At 45.1% G+C, this 19,002-nt stretch overlaps 1 protein-coding gene across 5 annotated transcripts in view; it reads left to right on the forward strand.

Moving 5' to 3' along the window:
- Positions 1-19,002, forward strand: part of ZMYM3 (zinc finger MYM-type containing 3) — a 539,665-nt gene that overhangs the window by 167,714 nt on the left and 352,949 nt on the right. The gene's annotated exons all lie outside the window — the stretch shown is intronic.

Here is a 19,002-nt window from a genome sequence, read left to right on the forward strand (position 1 = left end):
TTCTAATGTCTACAGACAATTCAATGTTACTGCCAAGCATGTACTACATCCATGTTTCTTTTAAAAAAAATGGCAAGTATTTTTATCCCCAGTCCCCAGTCACATTGTGTGCTGTGAGTCCATTTAGACTACTAAAACGTTTGCTTGGATCTGTTTATCTTACTTAGTCTAACTTTCATGTTTACTGCCTCTCGCAAGTGGCTCCAGACACTCTTAGATATTGTTTAAGGATCCAACGGCTGCTTGCGATGCTCAGTTAATTTCTTAATCTTTCTTAAATTTTGTAAAATTTGCTTAGGTGGGCATCAATGTCCATAATATAGTCCATTATTGAACTTTTACATTTGCCTCAGATTCATTTGGACCCTCGCTTCATGAATTGCCTGTAATTTGGATTTTTTCAGCATGCGCCTCGCTTCTTTTATGGAGTGGTGTTGTTGCTGTGATGACGTTCAAACTTGTTGATTTGGTCCTATTGTCCAATATGACGCCTCTAACATGGCTAGGTTCTATAACCAACATGTTTGTTGCATTCTGTGGCTTGTACTTTATAATCCCATGCAAATAATGTTATAACATTAAACTATGAGTCACTTACGGCAACAAGTGCTTGTGGCTTAAAATCCAGGACCTCCTAAAGGCGTCACCTGACATTGGTCATCTTGACAGCAGTGAATATTGGCATTACTCTGTTTCTGTATGTGCTTGCACCAGAATGCATGCTGCCAAGGCACGGTCATAGATGGCACTGTTATCTCCCACATGTGTTGAATGACTGTCTTTCTTTTAACACTGAATTGGAAATGGATTATTTTGAAACACCATTTTGAAAAGTCATTGTTGCCAGTCTGACAAAAGAATAAGTAAGATTCATGTGAAAACATCCCTTTTTTTTTTTTGCCCTCATTCGCTGTCAATCTCACTTCAAAATTGGAATGGGGCCCACCTACTAGTACTAGACACTCGCTGGGTATTAATGAAGGATCCACTGAGATACCACGTCTGCCACGCTCAAGAGCAAGATGACTCTCGCCGATAAACCACCACAATACGTGGCAGCACACTGCTTTGCGCGAAGAGTATTAGCAGCATAATCATAGGATTTAGGGGGGAAAAAAACCCACCACGATTTTACCTTGACATCTAAGAGTCCCATCTAAGTTGCAGAGGATTCCAAAATGCCTTCTTCTTGCTACTACCCTGTCTGGCTAGATCTTATGTGGAGACCGCCAAAACTGATGACTGGCAATCCGCAAAGGTGGGAGGACTAGATTCCGTCCATTTTATACAAATTTGCCTCCTGGCTAACGGGACAGAGTAAAAAAGCAGAGCTTCAGCAAGACCAGTGATGTTTTCTGCGAGACCAAATATTAAAGGAATCTATATTGATAGCGCAGCCTAACCACTTGTCAGAAATTCTCCAACCTCCCGCCAGAAAGTAGCAAGAGAAGGACATTCCATAAACATATGTATATCTGAGGTGGAGACCAGGCCGCATTTTTTACAACTGACTGGTGACCCATCTGAAATTTTTGTCAGTTTATAGGGAGTAAAGTAGGCCCTGTGGATGGTGAACAGGTGGTTTCTTCTTAGCCAGGCTGGTTTCACAACTTCATAGAAGATCTTACATGATATCTGCCATAGTTTACAACAGTCCTGTATGGGCAAAGGCCCCCCCCCCCCACATAGTTCCACAGCAAGCTTAAATTCACCATCTACTTCTTCCAGCAAGGTCTGGTACCAAAGGGAAGTTTCTTTCTTCACTGGGGGTTTGATCACAAGCTGTTGTTCTAAACTGCTTCCACACCCCAGGGTGTGCTTTTGTGGGTGAGATTGGACCCAACTTGCAAGTTTTTAATTCTTAAACCGAGAGAGTCCTCCCCCGACCCTGTCCTGGAGATGTTCCCTGGGGATAAGGGTGCCTCCATCAAGGAGGTTTCCCCACACCAATAACCCTGCGTCACTCAAAGGTTTTGCCAGACTGTCCCTTAAGCACTCTGGGGTTCCAGGAGAATCCCAAAGGGAGCCAAGCTGGAAAAATAGCCGAGCGCCATTGCCACCCTAACTTGGACCCAGGTTTTGCCTACCCCCTGAAGAACCTTCAGCCGGATTATTTATTTTTTTAACTTCGGGTTCCCAAATTTAAAAAAAAAACCTTCCTCTGCCAATTTGGCGCCCCTGAGCATAGCCAAAAACATAAATATTTGGAAGAAGGGGATCCCTATATAATATAGTAGCACTTGCTATACATAGGGAAGAAACAGAGTTAGGAAAGGTCTATAGCAAAGTGACAGACATTGATTAGATAATACAATTTACGTTTTTTTGTAAATAAAAACCTAGAATGAAACAGTATATTAAGTCCACTTGTGTACAGAAACCAATGAGCAAAATAATTTCTGATAGAGCTTTGTTTATTGTTGTTGACTATTTTTCTTTTGTTTTTTACTGTTTTTTGTATATATAGTTTTTATAAGTGATTATGTGTTTAAATTTTATATAGTCTTGAATTAAAAAATACAAAAGAGAAAATACAAAATCAATAGACATGAAACATATATTCAGTGATGAAGGCAAAGCGGTAGACACCACTACGCGCGTTTCGGCTCTTGAGCCTTCTTCAGGTGACCGTCTATTGTTAGAGTTTCAAAGAGTCCAGGACTCACAGTTAGGTGTGGCGTGGATATACTCCATAGCCAAAAACATCCCTCCCGCACCAGTATCCACGGGCATTCTCAGTAACATATGTGAATGTGAGAGTTGGAAAGCCCAAGCATACAGCTGGAGGTCTGGTAAGGCCAGGCCACCCTTTTCTCTTCTCCGCCTCAGCTTTTTCCAAGCAATCCTAGATGCCTTAGATGCCCAGATGAATGAGTTAATGTCACTCTGAATGTCACTAACGTATCTCTTTCAGATGCACAAGTTACTACTTGTGTAACGATATGTCTGTACGAGACATTAGTTAGTGAAAGAATCCTTACCGACCCACCCATCCTCCCCGTTCTGCGAACCGATATCTAGGGTTAAGGTCATCCCCTTTCAGAGCCCTAGTTTCATGGCACCAGTGTTGGTTCTATCATGGCTCTGCGTATCTGGCGCGGAAAAGCTGTGTATCAGAACTGACGTCAGTGCGCATGGGCGGCGTCTAAGTACTCCTCCGACGTAATTCCGGCGCTAGCGAATCCGACGACTGACGCGGAGCCGTGGACGACGCCTACCGACGCGCAGGGGTATTGCTGTGCAAAAATTTCCAGATCCAGTCTGACGCCTGGGGATATTCTAAGGTAAGGAATCTATCACTAACTAATGTATATTACAGATATATCATTACACAACAGAGGTACCCAAAGAGCCACCCCATCTCGGAGACCTAATGGGAGAGGTGGAAATCAACCAGGAACATCACACCAGGTGTCCAACAAGCCCACCAGGCAGACAACCAGGCACAGCAAGGGCAACAGAAACAATCCTGGCAGTACCAGCAGAGAGGCCAGTCCTTTCGCGGGAAAGGGAACGGACATGTTCAGAACAGGAGAGGGGGCCAGCAACCCCCCTCCAAGTGACTTGCCAAAACAGCATGTGCTCACCCAAGCAAGAGTCCCCGGGGTGAAGCACAAGAACAACACACAGGGGTCACACGAAGTGAACACCCGAGAACATGTAAGCCCAGTGGGAGGAAGACTAAAGCATTTCCTCCAGGAATGGAAGTCAATAACTTCAGACAAATGGGTACTCAACATCATACAGTTCGGGTACTGCATAGAGTTGGAGGGAAAGCCAACGGACAGGGAGCCAAAAAGAAGGCCACGAGCAAGGAAAGACCTAGAGCTCCTTCAAGAGGAAGCAAAGGAGCTCCTGCAAAAACAATCCATAGAGACCGTGCCTTACAGAGTAAGGAACAGGGGCGTGTACTCAACATACTTCCTGGTACCAATGGTAGACGAAACGATGAGACCCATCCTGGACCTAAGATTCTTAAACAAATTCATAAAAACTCAAAAGTTCAAAATGACCTCCCTACAAGAGGTACTTCCTCAATTGCAAGGCGGGGACTTCATGGTCACCATAGACCTCAAGGATGCCTACCTGCACATCCCAATGAACAGGGGGCACAAACATCTGCTCCGATTAATCATCGGAGAAGACCACTACCAGTTCACTACCCTGGCGTTCGGCCTCAAATCGGCACCAAGGGTCTTCACAAAGTGCCTCGCAACAGTTGCAGCACACCTACGAAGGGAGGGAATACACGTATACCCTTACCTGGACGACTGGCTAATAAAAGCAAGCTCATACAGAACGTACAAGCAGCACGCACATAGCGTGACGAGCACACTGATGAACCTGGGATTCTCCATCCACTGGGGGAAATCCTCAATGGAACCAGAACAAATAAAAAACTTCCTGGGAGCGCAGATCGACACCTTACAAAGCAAGGTGTTCACGAGCGAGAAGAGAACGGTAGCACTGGTGAAGGAGACCCAGCTCTACCAGAAGGGGCAAGCACGGACAGTGAGGACAGCGAGCAAAATCCGGGGCATGATGGCATCATGCATACACCTAGTGCCAAATGTACAGCTACACATGAGACCCTTACAGGAATGGCTACAAGAACAATGGTCACAAGCTACAGGTTGTTGGGAGGATCTAGTGGTTGTAACGCACTCAGTGCAGAAAGAAATGGCATGGTGGAACATGAGGAACATAACAAGGGGAAAACCTCTAACGCCGCCAAAGCCAACAGTGACAATCACCACAGATGCATCCCTGAAGGGATGGGGAGCTCACATGAAGAAACTCAGAGTGAGGGGCCTGTGGACACCAGTGGATGCGGGCAAACACATCAATTACCTGGAGTTGAAGACAATCTTCCTCGCTATAAAGGCTTTCCAGACAAAACTGTACAACCAGAGAGTGTTGATCCAGACAGACAACCCAACAGCGATGTTCTACATCAACAAGCAAGGGGGGAAACAATCGGTCCCGCTTTCAAAGCTAGCGCAGGGCCATCCCTCTCAACATAGACCTGCTAGCCATACATCTACCAGGGAAGGAAAACGTAGAGGCAGATTGGTTCAGCAGACAGACATCGGCATCCTACGAGTGGGAGCTCAATGCACAGGAAACAAGGAGGCTGTTCGACAGGTGGGGAACACCGTCTGTGGACCTATTTGCAACACGCCAGAATGCAAAATGCCAAAACTTTGCATCCAGGCTGCCAGGGGAGGGGTCCGTGGGGAATGCCCTATGGATAGACTGGTCGAGGACATTTGCTTACACTTTTCCCCCCGATACCACTTGATGTAAATAATTAATTTACTCTCTTAATTTCTATGCAGGTAAGTACTTAATCAATAATAACTCAATCGGAAAGAAGGAAAACAGAGTCCGTGGTGTAAGAGTTTCTAAGGGTTTTTATTCCTCATAAAGGAATCAGGATATCATGTTCTGACCACCACACAGGGTGTCAGAAGGGATAGATGAGCGCGCTGTCGTTTATTGACAATACATAGCTTATATACTTGATTTACATCATAATGTTCAATGTAAGAGGCGTAACAGCTGAGAGAAGACAAGATAACAGTATACACGTGGTGCTAGTACATCATCAAGAGGCGTAAACTAGGCGTGAACTAGGGTGTGTGCTAGAAAACGTCACTGATAGGTGACGCAAGTGGGTGGCACCAAGGGGTGGTGCTAACAGAATGTTGCAATGTCAGCAGAAATCGGAAGCTTGGATGCGCGCGCAGCTGCATGACGTGTGATAGACGGGGTGCAGGGGACTTGACATTTACACTGACGGAAAGAGACAGAAGTCTGGCATGTCAGATCAACTTGTGCTTCTATCATATCTGATATCTGATGTTTAGGAACTGAGCTATCTGGGCAGAAAGGTCTCTAGAGCAGAAGCTATTCTATACTTGCTGTGAATGCGTGTATAAGCGCCTGAGTGTCTGTATGAGAAGCGTGGGGCATGGGGCCTTCCATGGAAGCATGGCAACAGAGGCTATGAATTACTTGCATAAAGACAGGTCGGCCCTTTAGCCCTGTAGCTGAGGAAGGATGTTTACTGAAGCTAGCAGGCTGGAATGTATCTTCGGGGAGGAAAACAGATAACTCGAAGGTTATAGTCAATCTTGGCAGGCAGCAGGCTGAGCTGAGCACGGAGGGCCGCGCTAGAAGTAAGTCAGAGTTCACGGGTACGGGGGCTGCTCGGGCAGAGGCCCTCGCAGTCAGAAGCCAGAGAAGAGGCTCGGTGGCAGAGATTCAGGGCCTACTTTCAGCCAGGCTGAAAGACGTAGGAGTACACTTCAAAAAGACGTTGGCATAGCATACTTAGGAACGGACCATCAAACCCATTCATGGTGGGTCTGAAAGAGGACAAGTTAACGTTGGACGCAAATGTATTTGCGTCTTCATAGCTGATACAGGAGGGAAGTTACATGCACTTTTAACTCGTACATGGAGTCGGTGGGGTACTCGCTAGGGAACACAACATGACCATAGAATTTATATTACCTCATTCCCTCCTTGTTCCCTACGGACCCTTCATGATATGTCGATCCTCATAAATCGATCGGTTTGTTCTTGTAACATTATATGTTCGTCTTTCTTTCTTTGACTGTTTGAAAGACAACTGGAATGCTCAATGCAGGATGTGGCACACAGTCCACATATCGCTGGCCCACACTGCAGGCATAGGCAACAACTGAATACTATAACAAGACCAATGCCTAGGAAGGATAAGATCTTCCATCCCCAAGCCGTTAACGTAGTCCAGAACCAACCGGACCAAGTCCAGGTGCCTGGATTCTGATGTATCTGATTTGCAATTTTATGTAAACGGGTGATAGCTTGATAGACAGATGGTGCATTTTGTGGAATGAAAACACAGCAACTTGACCCGATGACCTTACAGGCTCCACCTCTATCTGCCAAGATGACGTCAATCACGAGACGATTTTGAAGGACAACAGTCCGTATAGCAGACTGCTCCTCTGTTAAGTTACCTAGAGCGGAGGCAGTTTCGTTCACTACTGCTTCAAGTGTTCTCGTTAATCTGCGTATTAATTTACTGTTTTGGACAGGTCCTAGGAAGAAAAAGAATCCTTTATTGAAATCAGTGTACTGTTCCCATGCCGTTTCTGTGTAGTCGACAAGGGGAATATCTCTTTTGGGTCTATTCGGTGCTAGATTCGTATTTCTATGGTAATCAGGAGGAGCTAGGAAAACAGGTGGCAGAAGGAATGCAATGTAACAGGTACCATCCCAGTCTGGAGGCAAACGTATGTATGCGGTATGACCACAAACAAAATAGGAATGACTGGTAGCTTTAAAAGACGATTTACCATGGTCACTGAACTCGACCACAGTAGTGCATTTACTATGACCTACGTGTACTGAACCTTTCTTGCTAACACATAATTCACCTGTGACTGGTAACACTAACATATGGGGCAAAACTGGAGCAGTTTCAGATTCAACAGTGAGGATCATAAGGCTGATTGTGTAATTACCTAATCCATATACTTCATTTTCTAGATCAGTTCCTATTCGAGTGGGAAGTCCCTCTTTATCCGGATAACAGACGTTGAGCAGGACTAAGTTCAAGTTTCCCCAAACCCAGCCCCCATCGAAAACAGCAATATCAGGATCTAAAGAATTAATTATTTTAAACCATGCTCCACAGGAGCCATTGTGAGTGAATGGGTACGGAAAGAGGGGCAGAGCTCCCTTGTAATTCTGGTAGGGAGGGAGTCGGCCACATATCCAACAGTCTGTAGCATTATTTGTCTGATGGGAATGGTGTAACATACTAATAAATGTATTGTTGCGCAGCGCAAGTCTGTAAGATAGTTCATGTGCGGGAAGTTCACTAAAAGTGTGTTCAGCAGAGACATTGTAAGCAGATTGTTCACGCCTGAAAATAGGCCAGTACATAGGAAGCAGAATGCTGGCAATAATGAGTAGTATACTGAGAATAAACATAATTATTAGTGTCACTATGCAGTGACTACGAAGTGATTTGCAATATGTTCTTCTCTTTTCCTCTCTCTCTCTAACTCGATCTAGGGGATACATGTCAGAAACTATTTAACCGATTCACCTAGGGGAGGACTTAAACAATTAAACTGTCTGACTTGCTAGATCGAAGCTTCATTCGGTAAAGTTCTTGAGGAGTCTTTTCTCTCTTAGGCACAGTAACGTCTTGTGCTTCGACACAGTCTTTGGTGGGGGTGGACGAGTCAGAGTCCTGTTTCAGTCCGTTTTTTAGTTCATTGCATAATTTGATGTGACTCGTGTGGACCCACCCCTTTCTCCCCTCGATTTTCACGGCGGTCCTGGTGGTAAGCAGAACGGTCTTTGGAGACTTCCAGCGGGGCTCCAGCGGACTTTTCCGGTCGAAATTCCGGACGACTACCAGGTCCCCTGGACGGACCTCATGCGCCTTTACATCGGTGTTGTCAGGGAAGGCTGCGGCAACCTGTGAACGACATGATTGGAGTGCAGACATCAAGGAGGCAAGGTAATCTGTCAACATGTTACAATCAATATCAGTGATCTTTTTCGGAACGGGCGTCCCCCACATATTCGGCGGTCTTCCAAAGACCACTTCGTACGGAGATAGCCCTGATCTCGAGTGGGCAACCATTCTCATGTAGAATAGTGCCACGGGCAGGGCGACTATCCAGTCGACCCCTTTTTCCTGACAGATCTTGGCAAGACGGATTTTTAGTGTCTGATTATGCCTTTCTACAAGGCCAGCTGCTTCGGGATGTCGGACACAGTGGAACCTCCACTGATATCCTAGCAAGAGGGAAACTTGTTTCATCAACTCGGACGAGAACGGCTGTCCGTTATCTGAGTACACGACACGGGGCAAACCGTACCGTGGGAAGAATTCACGAACCAACTGTCTGGCAGTGGTCGGAGCCGTGTAGTCTGGGACTGGGTATGCTTCGGTCCAGCGGGACAGAGCACAAACAATTACAAGGACATACTTAAATCCTCTACAGCTATTCATCTGGATATAATCCATCTGGAGGACTTCAAAAGGGTGATCGGGAGGATGGAATCCACCTTGCTCAACAGGGACACTTTTACCTGGATTGAACTGACAACAGATCATGCAAGTACGCACTTTCTGTTTTGCTGCTGCTCGTAAGTGTTTGTTGTACCAGAGATTCTGTAAACTGTCTAACATGGCTTTCTCTCCAAGATGGGCAGGACTATGTGCTGTATTTATTATGACTTGAACCATTGAGTCGGGGAGAAACCATATAGATTTTCCCTTCGTCACCCAACCTTGATCTGTCTGAATCCCTCCTAGTTCAGTCCATTTCTTTATCTCCTCTGGAGTAGCATGTGTCTGGATATCAATTACATCTAGGGTGGGATCTCTAACTGCCATACACTGGGTCTGGACTATTGTCTTTGTCACATCAGTAGTCTGGGTGTGAGTCAGTGCTGTATGTTTTGCTGTCTGGTCTGCCAGGTCGTTACCCTGGGAAACGGAATCTGTGACTTTGGTATGTGCCTTACATTTCATGACTGATATGCCCGAGGGCAAATGTATTGCTTCTAACAGTGCTTGAATAAGGGGGCCATGTTGTATCTTGGCCCCATGGGAAGTCAGAAAACCTCGTTCTTGCCAGAGGACTCCGAAGTCGTGTACAACTCCGAAGGCATAGCGGGAATCTGTGTATATGTTAACATTTCTGTTCTTGGCTAGAATACAAGCTCGGGTCAGAGCGATGAGCTCTGCTGCTTGAGCAGACAGTGTGTCAATACGATGTGTTTCTTTAATTTCAGTTTCAGTGGTCACGGCGTACGCGGCCACTAATTCTCCTGTACTTGTTCTCATGCATGAACCGTCCACATAAAGTGTCAGGTCTGGATTTGTCAATGGGACATCTGTTAAGTCTCGTCTAGGCTTAGTTACTGCATTAATTATTTCTATACAATCATGCGGAGCTGGATCTGTCATAACTGTAGGTAACAGTGTTGCTGGGTTCAGGATGCTGCAACGTCTGATTTCTATGTGTGGCTGGAATAGTGTTAATTCATAACCTGTCAGTCGTGCTATAGTTAAGTGTTGAGTCTGGGTTCTGTTTAACAAAACCTCTACAGAATGTGGTACTTGAACTGTTAACTGATGACCTAAAACAATTGAATCACTTTGTCTTATTGCTAACGCTGTTGCTGCTACTGACTTTAAGCACGCAGGGAGTGCTTGAGCTACTGAATCCAATGTACTAGAAAAATAAGCACAAGGCTTATGTGAACCTGCTTGATCTTGAGTGAGGACAGATAACGCTGTGCCATCACGTTCTGTAACAAAAAGTGTAAACGGTTTGCTGTAACATGGTGTCGCTAAAACTGGTGCTTGGCATAAAACTTTCTTTAATTCTTCAAAAGCTTGTGTGTGTTCCTGAGTCCAAGGGAGGACAGTCGAAGTCGCTGCCTCCTGTGTCGTTAACTGGATGAGTGGTTTAGCTAAGAATGCATACTGGGGAATCCATTGTCTGCAGTACGAGGTGAGGCCTATGAAGGCCCGCACTTCCTTTTGTGTCTTGGGTTGCGGCATGTTCACAATTAACTGAATGCGATCGGGAGTGAGCTGTCTCCCCACTTTGGACAGTAAGTGACCCAAGTACACAACTTGCTGAGCGCAGAATTGTAGCTTCGAAGGAGACACCTTGTGTCCCTTGTCAGCCAGGAAATGTAAAACTGTCAGTGATGCTTTTTCACATTCGGGCTCACTTCGTGCGGTGATCAGCAGATCATCGACGTATTGTAGTAAAGCGGTGTTAACTGGCATTTGAATACAATCTAGTTGTCTTTTCAGTGCTTGACTATAGATGCTGGGGCTTTCTGTGAATCCTTGAGGTGCGCGCGAAAATTTGAAACTGCGTCCATTTAAACAGAATCCGAAGAGATATTGGCTCTCGGGATCAATAGGCACGCTGAAGAAGGCGTTCTTGAGATCAATCACAGTAAAGAACGTTGCTTCTGAATCAATAGCAGTCAATAGAGATGATATATCGGGGACCACAGGATACTGTGGGATAATGCATTTATTCAATTCTCGGAGATCAATCACCAGCCGATATACTGGCGGTGCATTGGGATCAGTACGTTTAAGAATCGGAATGATGGGTGAATTACAGATATTGGAGTCGGTCTCGACGACCACTCCTTGGGCAATGAGCTCTTCAATGATTTTCAGTAAAGCCGCTACAGCATCGGGTGGTAACTTGTATTGTCTGATTCTGGGTAATACAACACCTGCCTTGAGGGTAACGCGGTATGGTGTAATGTGCATACATCCTACATCAGTTGGGCCTTTTGCCCACAAGTAATCAGGTACATTTTTCAATCTGACGTCAAACTCACGAAGGACGTAATGACCCTTGAAATCCCGCAGAAAGAGTCTAACCCCCTCCGGGGAGCAGCATATTATAGCTCCTAGAGCCTTCAGTGTTTTAATTCCTAACAGATTTTCCGGACATGATTTTGTTAGTAACAGGTCTGTAACACGTGATAATGGACCCACAGCCAGGGGAACTGGTTCTGATACTTCATTTACAATAGGTTGTCCTGAAAAACCAAGGGAAACATTTTGTGAGCCTGAGAGGGGTGCCCCTGGAACTTCGTCATGACTTATTGTAGTGCGACTTGCCCCTGTGTCAATTAAAAACTTTCTATCTTTCCCCAATACTTGACTGTGTACATAAGGACCTTCTTGATCTACAGGAATCTCGATAAGAGGCAAGCCACCTTCCCTCTCTAGGCTGTTTCATGTATATCGGGAATATTCGGGGTAAGCAGACTGGGCATACTGGTACATCTGTTGTGAGACTTGCTGGGTTGCAGCAATGGGCTGTGGCTGTGGTACTGCTACGGTCTGTGCTGTCTGTGCAGATGCATGCATGGGCTGTGTATTCTGTGTAGACTGATGCTGGTTATGGTCTTGTCTAGGCGGATGCGGTCTCTCTTTAGTTTTACCTGTCGCTATGTTATGTTTCAGAACTGTACATTCGTGTACGTAGTGACCTGGCTGCTTGCAATAATTGCATGTCCCTTTAACAGGAGCTGCAGTGTGACTTGTCTGGGTCGTACCTTTTCTGTGACTGTCGGATGGAACCGTCTGGGCTACTAACATTTTCATTTTCGTGTCTTTCATACGTTTCTGTTCCTGATCTTGTTCTTCCCTAATTCTATTCTGGTGATATTGTAACATTTGTAACATCTGGGATGGCGTATTTGCTTGCCATGTACTCTCGACTTTATACACTCTATTTTTAACTAACGGTAGGGAATTCTCTACTAACTTTGATACGAAAAGATGTGGGTACGACTCGCTACTTGGCTGGAGGCCACTATTGATAATAAAACATTTCTCGAATCTTGAATAAAAATCGCTAGTATCTTCATCATGTTTCTGTTTACAGGACGAGATTGCATCCCAATCCTCCTTTCTAGTTGTCAATAATCTGGGCAGGACCTGTACTATCAAACCTGGTAATGCTTTAGTTTTGTCCCCAAGGCCTAACCCTGGAACCCGTTTTTTCTCTTCGTCTTCTATTTCTGCCCAGGCAATCTTTGTGTCTCCCACCTCCCATTCCTTTTCCTTTAATTTCTCGAATATTCCCGTAGGCAATAATACTTTCAACATTTTCATGATATCATCATATGTGTAGTCCCCCATTAATAACATGTCTTTAAGCTCTCTATGGAAACCTGCAGGGTCTTTATCATGGCATGGTACTAATTTCTTCATTTCTAACAGTTCTAATTTAGTCAGAGGCGTGTGCACATACACGCGTTTCAAAGTTTTATCCTCACCCATAACAGGGTGCACTTCCCGTAAGGGGTTCTGACTTTCAATACCACTCCCGCACTGCATATGGTACATTTTCCTTTCTGGAGGTGGGGCGGGGACATATTCAGGACTTACAAAAGTATCATATCTGCGTCGTTGTTCTAGAATTATTTGAACTAATTTAGTGCTTAGGCCTCTCCATCTATCCATCAGTAGTGCTTCTAGTGTCTCATGTAAGGGACCTGGATCGGAATAATGTTTTCTGTATTTGATGAGAAGGTGCTGAATCATATATACCCCTGCTAATTTCTGTTCGTCGGGGGAGAGGTTCAGAAATGTCTGTGCTACCGTGTCATCATTATATATGTTTGCATTTTCGGCCCATGATACCGCTGATCGGGCTAGTTCTTGCTCATCCATAGAATTGAGTACATGGTACCCAACTCGATCTCGAAGCCGTTTATCAGTTTCCTGGAACTGATGCTCAGCAGAATTCGGATTCGTTAAGGCAGAGAAGAAAACTCTCTTGCTTTCTGGACGGATACCCTTCCTAAGATAAGTTCCCTTACCTACATATGCTATAGTGCTTGTAGTTGGTTCTGGTTCTTCAGATTCTTCTTCCTCCTCGGAGGGAGCCTTTTCTTTCTCTTTCTCGTGTACTGCTATCACTGCTTTCTTAATCTTTTTATACATGGCCTCTATGCAATTTTGTCTGTCATGTTTTCCGTCGGCTATATTTTGACCCCACTTGTTCAATGCATCTAATTCACTCTGCTCTGTTCCGGGCCTGTCTCGTTCTCTTATTAGACAATTTATGAAAAATCGTAGTATCAGTGCTTGCATGTTAACTTTCTGTTTCTCCAGGGCATCCTTAATACTGTCGGGGTCCTTTCCCGTTTGAACGAACTCATATATTCTATCTAGGCGCTCCTTCATTCCTGCATAACATAACAAACTATCAGTAGCAGATCTTAACCGTAAAGACGCTAATACCATTAAGTCGTCCTGTCCAGGTTCTGGATCGTATCTACAAACTGACATATTTTCTTTTAGTGCATCAAGACGGGATGAATTAGAAGAACGGGGGGATCTGTACGTAAGAGGACTCTGCAGACCTCTGAGATTTAATCTGTGAGTCGGTGGCGGGGTCTGGAGACCCGCGGTCGCACCTTCTGAAGCGGAAGCTTGGGCATTATCTCTGTGTGTAGTCAGTATCTGAATTTGTCTTTTAGTAGGATCTGATTGAAGTGGTTTCGGCAGATCAGTTTTAGGTGAGGGAAGTGGCGGGGCTGGCGGAACGGAACTAGTCTTTTTCGGTGTCGGCTGAGAGTGATCTTGGGGGGCAGTACCACCCCCGGCCCCGTCAGTAGGCAGGGCACGAACAGGCAGATTGGTGTAAGCTGGCGCTACATCTTCGAGGTATGAATTTAGGAATATGTCTTTAGTAGTCTTATGCATTACTTTAGTTGGAACTAATGGTGACGGCAAATTTTTCGGTATTTCTGAAATGGCGTCAGGGGTACCATCGGCCAAAAGATACATGTTGTTCACTTTGCCATTTTGGATACGATCTATTTGTTCTACTTTTACTCGAATTCCCTCAGTGACTAATTCGTTTTCTTGGGCCTTTTCTGATTCTTTAAGCCTGTCTTCTCTACGGAGTGCTCTATCAGCACGTTTACGTGATTCTTTACGCCAAAATTCTATGGCGTCTTTCTGAGATTGTCTAGCTTTCTTTTTTCGTAATATTTCTTCTACTTTTATGATGCACTCGGCATCCCATGTTCCGTTAACTGGCCATCGGTATCTTTCTTCTAGGTGCTTGGTATAATCGGTCCATAACTCGAGATACAGGATGGCGTCTATGCCATGTTTATTGTACATAAAATTACCTGGAGTGTCCCTAGGGGGGATTGGAATTTCTTCCTCTAACATCCCTTTCCTAGTTCCTATCTGCTTTAATTTGTTGAAAAACGGCATTGTGCCTACTTGATACTGAAATGCTTGATCCTAAATACTTAATTAGCATGTAACTATTTAAACAAGAAAACACAATAATGCACAAAAACAATCACATTCATACCACGACATTAATCACATGAAACATTTAAAGACATAGCTAACTTCCCCCTACTCTGAATGTACCGCTCAACGATACAGATACACTGCTGTAACAGTGCAGAAATTCGGAATACTTTATATACTGCTAAACAGTACAGATACACTGCCTAAAAACAGTGCAGACCGGACTTGCGTACCCAAACCCGTCTAGATACGACCCAGCAATGGTACTCACCGGGAAGCACGGAAAACAGAAGGCCTCGGAAACTCGACTGGACTCGACTCGGAACTTCGGAAAACTTCGGAAAACTTCGGAAAACTTCGGAAAACTGGTGGGCCTCTTCACACCTCGGACCTTGCTTCCTTCGGCTGGGCTCTGGTCGGGATCCTCCGCACTCCTCACCGCCTCGTCTGGGCACTGATCGCAGTCTTCGTCACCTCCGTGTGTCAGAGGGGGATGCAGGAAATCCTGCCAGTACACGTGTTGTCCGTCTAACTGATGGCAGGGGACACGGATTGCAACGCACCTTCCGGCGCGTGAGGTGGGGGAGGGGTCCCTATTCGGGCGCCAAAATGATGTAAATAATTAATTTACTCTCTTAATTTCTATGCAGGTAAGTACTTAATCAATAATAACTCAATCGGAAAGAAGGAAAACAGAGTCCGTGGTGTAAGAGTTTCTAAGGGTTTTTATTCCTCATAAAGGAATCAGGATATCATGTTCTGACCACCACACAGGGTGTCAGAAGGGATAGATGAGCGCGCTGTCGTTTATTGACAATACATAGCTTATATACTTGATTTACATCATAATGTTCAATGTAAGAGGCGTAACAGCTGAGAGAAGACAAGATAACAGTATACACGTGGTGCTAGTACATCATCAAGAGGCGTAAACTAGGCGTGAACTAGGGTGTGTGCTAGAAAACGTCACTGATAGGTGACGCAAGTGGGTGGCACCAAGGGGTGGTGCTAACAGAATGTTGCAATGTCAGCAGAAATCGGAAGCTTGGATGCGCGCGCAGCTGCATGACGTGTGATAGACGGGGTGCAGGGGACTTGACATTTACACTGACGGAAAGAGACAGAAGTCTGGCATGTCAGATCAACTTGTGCTTCTATCATATCTGATATCTGATGTTTAGGAACTGAGCTATCTGGGCAGAAAGGTCTCTAGAGCAGAAGCTATTCTATACTTGCTGTGAATGCGTGTATAAGCGCCTGAGTGTCTGTATGAGAAGCGTGGGGCATGGGGCCTTCCATGGAAGCATGGCAACAGAGGCTATGAATTACTTGCATAAAGACAGGTCGGCCCTTTAGCCCTGTAGCTGAGGAAGGATGTTTACTGAAGCTAGCAGGCTGGAATGTATCTTCGGGGAGGAAAACAGATAACTCGAAGGTTATAGTCAATCTTGGCAGGCAGCAGGCTGAGCTGAGCACGGAGGGCCGCGCTAGAAGTAAGTCAGAGTTCACGGGTACGGGGGCTGCTCGGGCAGAGGCCCTCGCAGTCAGAAGCCAGAGAAGAGGCTCGGTGGCAGAGATTCAGGGCCTACTTTCAGCCAGGCTGAAAGACGTAGGAGTACACTTCAAAAAGACGTTGGCATAGCATACTTAGGAACGGACCATCAAACCCATTCATGGTGGGTCTGAAAGAGGACAAGTTAACGTTGGACGCAAATGTATTTGCGTCTTCATAGCTGATACAGGAGGGAAGTTACATGCACTTTTAACTCGTACATGGAGTCGGTGGGGTACTCGCTAGGGAACACAACATGACCATAGAATTTATATTACCTCAACTGATGCACGAAGGCCCAGCACACCAAGGTGCTATGTTTCAAAATGGAAGAGATTTACACTGTGGTGCAGGAGAGAAAAACTTCACAACAAAATGCAAAAGGACTCAACAGTGCCAAGATACCTCACACACCTGCTCGACAAGAACCTAAGTTCATCCTCATTGAGAGTTCACTTGGCAGCAATAGTCGCTTACACAAGAGGAGAAACTTATAGGAGTTTCTTCACATCACAAGTGATTAAGGGATTCCTGGAGGGAGCAAAGAGGATTGCACCACCAAAGCGGGTGCCGCCGCCTGCATGGAACCTTAACCTAGTCCTAACACACATAACTTCGGTAACAGAACGAACACGAGAAAAAAGAATCCGAAGATGGCGCCCAAGAGTGGGAGCTCCTGCAGGAAGCATGCCGACGTCACTGGAAATACACCAAAAGGTGGGACGTCGACACCCACCTGGGCTTCAAAAAATAAAAACAAAGAAAAGACTACGATTACGGACCCAACCACAAGACCGCAGAATAATGCACAGCATAGTGAATCCAGGAAGATCTTCAAGCTGCAAAACTACACCGACAGGTAAGAAACTATTTGTTATGATGAACTGGAGTCCATAATACAGCATCTACCAGACAAGTATAAAAATAGGGCCAATGAACTCGTACAAGAAGGAAAAAATATTACTAATACTTCCCTTCGTTGTGCCCTAGATGCTGCAGATACTGCCCCAAGGTCAATTTTGCGTAGACATGCATGGCTATGTATTTCAGTTTTTAAACCGGAGGTACAAAATTCCATCCTCAATCAGCCATTTGATGAAACACATTTATTTGGCCCCAATGTTAATGTGTTTTTATAGAAAATGAAAAAAGACACCAACACAGCAAAATCTATGGGAGCCTTGCAGCTGCAAGCTCCCAAACGTTCTTTTTGTCGCTCATCATATAGAGGCAACGCAGGAGGCTACTCTTCCGAAAGCCCCTCCACTTCAGGTTACTGTCTAGAACTAACATCTACCCCCCTAAACATACCACCCAAACAGCGTCCAATGTCATAAGAGCATCTGTAAATGTAAATGTAAATGTAATCTGTCGCTGCTAAAGCAAGACCATTTTCACATGGTCACACTTCAACAAGTCCTTCCTCTCCTGTTACAAAACAACTTCCTTGCTACTCTAGCTATCTCAGATTTGTAATAGACGGGCATCCCTATCAATTTAAAGTACTCCAATTTAAACTAAAAAACAATGCATCATGGTCCCACTTCAACACTTACAATGAAGATACCATGTTAAAAACGCTTAACGCGCTGAAACCACCCAATCACTTCACTGACCCGCTCCTGGCTACTTACATAAAAGATTTCACTCCTCTCTTACTTCCCCTCTGGACCAAGATCATTAATACTTCCCTTATGCTAGGATCCATTCCAGACACCTTGAAAACGGGGCAGGTCTCGCCTATCCTAAAGAAACCCACAGCGGATCCTACTGACCCTAATAACTATCGCCCGATCTCCAACATCCCTATGTTGGCTAAACTCCTGGAAAAATGCGTTCACATACAACTGAACTGTCACATTGATTGTTTCAACCTGCTGAACCAATTTCAATCTGGTTTCCGAGCAGGTCACAGCACAGAATCAGCCATGACACATGTATTAGATGACGCTCTAAAAATCCTCGACCAAAATGAGGTCTGTCTGTTAATCCTACTCGACCTGCCATCCGCTTTTGACACCGTCAAACAAGACAACCTGCTGAATCTCTTGAAACACAGAATGGGTCTATCTGGAAGTGTATTTAACTGGTTGGCCTCTTTCCTCCAAAACAGATCCCAAAGATTCAAGGGCAACCTCCCTGTCCTTCCCCTCGTCTGTCACTCTGGGAGTTCCTCAAGGCTCCTCCCTCTCTCCCACCCCTTTTCAACATTTTCATGGAACCCCTCACTGATCTTCTCAGCCTCTCCAAGATACAATTCCACATGTACGCTGAAGATACCCAAATCTACATCAAAATTCACTCTCTGGAAGACATCAAATCACTCAACTCCACACTACAAAAAACCCAAATATGGATGGCCGAAAACCACTTGAAGTTTTACTCCCTCAAAACGGAATTCCTTGTAATCGCCACCCTAACAAAACTCAAACTATCACAGACTGGATGGTGCACCTAACAGCTCTCAATGGACAATCACTCCTAGTCGACTCAGCAAAATCTCTTGGGGTAATGCTGCACAAAAAACCTCAAGATGCTGAAACACATCAGCGCCTCAACAAAGGGAGCCAACTTCCACCTAAGAACGCTGCGAAAACTG

This window comes from Lissotriton vulgaris, chromosome 4_1 (assembly GCF_964263255.1).
Source record: "Lissotriton vulgaris chromosome 4_1, aLisVul1.2, whole genome shotgun sequence".
Classification (NCBI taxonomy): Eukaryota; Metazoa; Chordata; class Amphibia; order Caudata; family Salamandridae; genus Lissotriton; species Lissotriton vulgaris.